The sequence below is a fragment of the Cherax quadricarinatus genome, chromosome 1, assembly GCF_038502225.1.
Source record: "Cherax quadricarinatus isolate ZL_2023a chromosome 1, ASM3850222v1, whole genome shotgun sequence".
Classification (NCBI taxonomy): domain Eukaryota; kingdom Metazoa; phylum Arthropoda; class Malacostraca; order Decapoda; family Parastacidae; genus Cherax; species Cherax quadricarinatus.
Window position 1 is genome coordinate 45,875,191 of NC_091292.1, and position 5,568 is coordinate 45,880,758.

Consider the following 5,568-nt stretch of genomic DNA (forward strand, 5'->3'; position numbering starts at 1 on the left):
GGTCGGTGGGTAGTGGTGGGACCGGCCGGTTCGGTGGGTGGATGGTGGAGACCTTGGTCAGTGGAGAGTAGGTGGTGGAGACCTTGGTCGGTGGGAGTGGTGAGTTGGACAAGGCCGGTCGGTGGGTGGTGGTGGAGGACCTTGGTCCTTGATGGGTAACCAGGTCAGACCTTAGTTCGGTGGTAGTGGAGGATTGGCCAGTCCAGTGGGTAGTGGTGGAGACCTTGGTCGGTGGAAGTGTGGTGGAGACCGGTCCCGGTGGGTAAGTTGGTTGGGACCTTGGTCGATGGTAGTTGGTGGAGACCCTTGGTGGAGGTGGGTAGTGGTGGAAGACGGCGTTGGGTCGGTGGGTAGTGGTGGGACCTTGGTCGGTGGGTGAGGTGGGGTTGGAGACATTGGTCAGGTCCCGGATGATGGTGGGAGACAGGGCCAATGGGTGGATGAGGTGGAATTAGCGACCTTGGTCCGGTGGGTGGAGTGGTGGAGACCTTGGTCGGTGGGTGGTGGTGGAGGACCTTGGTCAGTGGGAGTGGGATTGGTGGAGACCGGTCAGGTGAGTAGTTGGTGAGACCAAGCCCGGTCAGTGGGAGCCAGTGGGTGGGACCAGTCCGAGTGGGTGGGTGGTGGAGGCCTTGGTTCAGTGGAGGGTAAGTGGTTGGGGCCTTGGGTTCCGGTGGTGGTGGTGGAACCGGTCGGTGGAACCGGTGGGTGGAGGACAGCCCGGTCCGGTGGAGTGATTGGTGGTGGAACTTGGTCGGTGGTGGCGTGGTGCCTGGACAGCCACGGTCCGGTGGGTAGTGGTGGAGACCTTGGTCAGTGGGTAGTGGTGGAGACCTTGGTCGGTGGGAAGGTAGTGGGTGGAAGACACGTTCTCGTCAATGGGATAGGTGGTGGGACCTTGGTCAAGTGGAGTAGTGGAATTACAGAACCAGGCAATGGGTCCAGTGGGTAGTGAATTGGAAGGCCCAGTCGAAGTGGGTAAGGTGGTTGGAGACCTTCCTTCGGTGGGTGGTGGTGGGACCATGGTCGGTGGTTGGGGTGGTGGGTTGGGACCAACCAGCCGGTGGGTGGTGGTGGAGACCTTGGGTCGGTGAGTGTGGTTGGAGGACCCGGTCGGTCAGTGGTGGTGGGAGACCTTGGTCCAGGGTGACTAGTGGTGGAGACCATGGGTCCATTGGGTCAAGTGGTGGAACCCGGTCAGTCAATTAATGGTGGAACAGCCAGTCCGGTGGGAGTAGTGGTGGTGGGAGAACCGGTCGGTGGGTGGTGGTGGAGACCTTGGTCGGTGGGTAGTGGTGGAAGACCCGGTTCCAGTGGGTAGTGGTGGAGACCGGTTGGTCAGGTGAGTGGAGGTGGTTGGAGACCAGGCCCAGTATGAGTGGTGGTGGAGACGGTCGGTGGTAGTGGGACCTTGGTCGGTGAGTGGTGGATTGGAGACCTTGGTCGGTGGGTGGGGAGTTGGAGGAACCCGGTCAGTGGGTTGAGGTGGTGGGACAGGCTGGGTCAGGTGGGTGGTGGTGGAGACCTTGGTCAGTGGAGTAGTGGTTGGAGACCTTGGTCAGTGGTGGTGGGTGGAAGGACCTTGGTCAGGGTGGAGGTGGTGGGTGGAGACCAGCAGTCAGTGGGTAGGTGGTGGAGACCAGGTCAGTGGGTAGTGATTGGAGACCAACCCAAGGTCAGTGGGTAGTTGGTGGAGACCAGTCGGTGGAGTGAGGTTGGTGGAGACCAGCCGGGTCGGTTGGGTAGTGGTGGAGGCCAGTCCAGGTGGGTGAGGTTGGTGGGACCTTGGTCCGGTGGTAGTGGTGGGACCAGTCAGTGGGTGGGGTGGAGACCAGGCCAGGTCCAGGTGGGTAGTTGGTGGAATGGTTGGTCCAGGTGGGTGGTTGGTGGAGGCCCAGTCCAGTGGGTGGGAGGTGGTGGAGGACCTTGGTCCAGTGGGTAGTGTTGGAGGACCATGGTCAGGTGGGTAGTGGAGTTGGAGACCTTAGTCAGTGGGTAGTGGTGGGAGGATATGCCAATTTCCAGTGGGTAATGGTGGAGGACCCAGCCCGGACAGTGGAGTAATGGTGGAGACCTTGGTCAGGTGGAGTAGTGGTGCCTGGAGACCTTGGTCAGTGGGGCTGGTGGTGGGAACCTTGGTCAGGGTGGGTAGTGGTGGGACCTTGGTCCAGTGGGAGTGAGTGGTGGCAGGCCTTAGTCCAGAGAGGATTCAGGTGATGGAGGCCTTGGTGGGTGGGTAGTGGTGGAGACCCAACCCGGTCAGGTGGTAGTGGTGGAGACCCTATTGGTCAGTGGGGTGGAGACAGTGGTCAGGGTGGAGTAGTGGTGAGACCCGGTTCAGGTGGAGTAGTAGCGGAGACCTTGGGTCAGTGGTGGATGGTGGAGACCTTGGTCCAGGTGAGTGAATGGAGTGGAGTTAACCTCGGTGGGTAAGTGGTGGGACCTTGGTCAGTGGGTAGTGGTGGAGGTGGTGGTGGATGAGTGGTGGAGTCCTTGGTCAGTGGGTAGTGGTGGGGACCTTGGTCAGGTGGTGATGGTGGGACCTTGGTCAGTGGAGTAGTGGTGGAGGCCTTGGTCAGTGCTGGGTAGTGGTGGAGACCTTGGTCAGTGGTGAGTGAGTGGGACCTTGGTCAGTGAGCAGTGGTGGAACGATGAGTCAGTGGGTGGTGGTGGAGAACGGGTCAGTGGGTAGTGGTGGGGACCTTGGTCAGTGGGTAGTGTGGTGGGACATGTGGTCAGTGGGTGGTGTTGGGACCTTGGATGGTGGTGAGTCGTGGAGACATTGGTCAGCTGGGTAGTGGTGTGGAGACCTTGGTCAGTGGGTAATTAGTGCAGACCTTGGTCAGTGGGTAGTGGTGGAGCCTTGGTCGGTGGGTGAGTGGTGGAGACCTTCTTCAGTGGGCCAGTGGTGGAGACCATGGTCAGTGAGTGGGAGTAGTGGTGGAGACCACAGCCAGTGGGTGATGGTGGGACGGTCAGTGAGTAGTGGTGGAGTGTGGTCAGTGGATGGCGTGGTGAATGAGTCAGTGACCAGTGGTGGGACCATGGTCCAGTGGAGTGAGTGGTGGGACCTTGGTCAGTGGTGTGGTGGGACCTTGGTCAGTGGAGTGAGTGGTGGGACCTTGTGGTGGAGTGTGGTGGGACCAGTGGTCGGTGGAGTAGTGGTGGAGACCTTGGTCAGTGGTAGTGGTGGAGGCCTTGGGTCCCAGTGGAGTGATGGTGGAGGCCTTGGTCAGTGGGTAGTGGTGGGACCTTGGTCAGTGGGTGGTGGTGGACCTTGGTCAGTGGGTGGTGAGATATGGATCAGTGGATGATGGTGGAGACCTTGGTCAGTGGGTAGTAGCGGAGACCTTGGTCCAGATGGGTGGTGATGAGACCCAGTCAGTGGAGTGAGTGGTGGAGCCAGTTGGTCGTTGGTCATGTGTGGAGACCCCAGGTCAGTGGATGGTGGTGGAGATGTGGTCAGTGGGTGGTGGTGGAGTCATGGGTCGAGTGGGTGAGTGGTGGAGACCTTGGTCCGGTGAGTAGTGGTGGAGACCTTGGTCAGTGGTGGTGGTGGGACCGGTCAGTGAGTGGTGGTGGGACCTGGTCGGTGATGATGGTGGAGACCTTGGTCGGTGGGTGGATTTAATGGAGACGTTGGTCAGTGGTGAGTGAATTGGAGACCTTGGTCAGTGAGTAGTGGTGGAGATAGCGAGTCAGTGGATGAGTGGTGGAGACATGGTCCAGTGGGTGGTAGGTGGAGACCTTGGTCAGTGGGTAGCCATTGGAGACCTTGGTCAGTGGAGTGAGTGGTGGAGACACCAGTGAGTCGGTAGTGGTGGAACCTTGGTCAGTGGGTAGTGTTGGAGACCTTGGTCAGAGTGGGTAGTGGTGGAGACCCAGTCAGTGGGTGAAGTGTGTGGTGGACAAGCCGGTCAGTGGGTGATGGTGGGACCTTGGTCGGTGAGTAGTGGTGGGACCTTGGTCAGTGAGTAGAGGTGGGATTGCCCAGTCAGTGGAAGTGGTGGAGACATTGGTCAGTGGGTAGTGGTGGGACCTGGTCGGTGAGTAGTGGTGGAGACCTTGGTCAGTGGAGTGATGTAATTGGAGACCATGGTCAGTGGGTAGGGGCGGAGACCTTGGTCAGTGGGTAGTAGTGGGACAAGTGTTTGAAATGAGTGGAGTGGAGACATTGGTCAGTGGTGAAGTGGTGGACCATTGGTCAGTCAAGGTGGTGGTGGAGACAGCAGGATCAGTGGATGGTGGTGGGACATGGATCAGTGGTGAGTGGTGGAGACTATGGTCAGAGTGAACAGTGATTGAGACAAGTGGGTGAGTGGTGGAGCCTTGGTCAGTGGTGGTGGTGGAGACTTGGTCGAGTGAGTAGTGGTGGGGACAGCGGTCAGTGTGACTGAGTGGTGGAGACCAGCCAGTCAGTGGGTGAGTGGTGGAGAACTTAGTCCAGTGGGAGTGGTGGAGACCTTGGTCAGTGGGTAGTGAGTGGAGACCCAGCAGATGATTGGGTGTGGTGGATATGGTCAGTGATGATGGTGGAGACATTGGTCAATGGGTGAGTGGTGAGACCTTGGTCAGTGGAGTAGTGGGTGCGGACCTTGAGGTCAGTGGTGAGTGGTGGAGACATCAGGGTCAGTGGTGTGGAGTGGAGACCTTGGTCAGTCTGGTCGTGGTGGAGACCTTGATTCAGTGGATGATGGTGGAGACAACCAGTCAGTGGGTGTGATGGTGGAGACCTTGGTCAGGTGGGGTAGTGGTGGAGAAGCCCAGCGGTCAGAGGGTAGTGATGGAGGCCTTGGTCAGTGGGTGATGGTGGAGACCTTGGTCAGTGGAGTAGTGGTGGAGGACCAGTTCAGTGGGTATTGGGTGGAGACATTGGTCAGTGGGTAGTGGGCCTGGAGACAGGTCAGTGGGTAGTGGCAGGAGACCAGCAGGTCAGTGGGTAGTGGTGGGACCTTGGTCAGTGAGTAGTGGTGCAGAATGCTCTCAGTGGGTAGTGGAGTGGAATGGTCAGTGGAGTAGTGGTGGAGACCCAGGTCAGGTGGGTAGTGGTGGAGTCCTTGGTCAGTGGGTGAGTGGTGGGGCCAGCAGGTCAGTGAGCAGTGGTGGAGACAACAGTCAGTGGAGTGAGTGGTGGGGCCTTGGTCAGTGGGGTGATGGTGGGACCTTGGTCAGTGAGTGAGTGGTGGAGACCTTGGTCAGTGAGCAGTGGTGGAGACGTTAGTCAGTGGGTAGTGGTGGAGAACTTGGTCAGGCTGGGTAGTGGTGAGACCTTGGTCAGTGGGTAGTGGTGGGACCGGTCAGTGGGTAGTGGGTGGGGACAGCCCAATTCAGTGAGTAGTGGTGGAGACATTGGTCAATGGAGTGTGGTGGATGGTCAGTCAGATGGTCAGGTACAGACCTTGGTCTGTTGGGTGAGTGGTGGGATGATTCAGTGGAGTAGTGGTGGAGACCTATTCCAGTGGGTGTCAGTGGAGTATGGTAGTGAGTGGGGTAGTGGTGGAGACCTTGGCGAGTGGGTGAGTGGTGGAGACCATGTGAACAGTGAGTAGTGGTGGAGGCCTTGGTCGG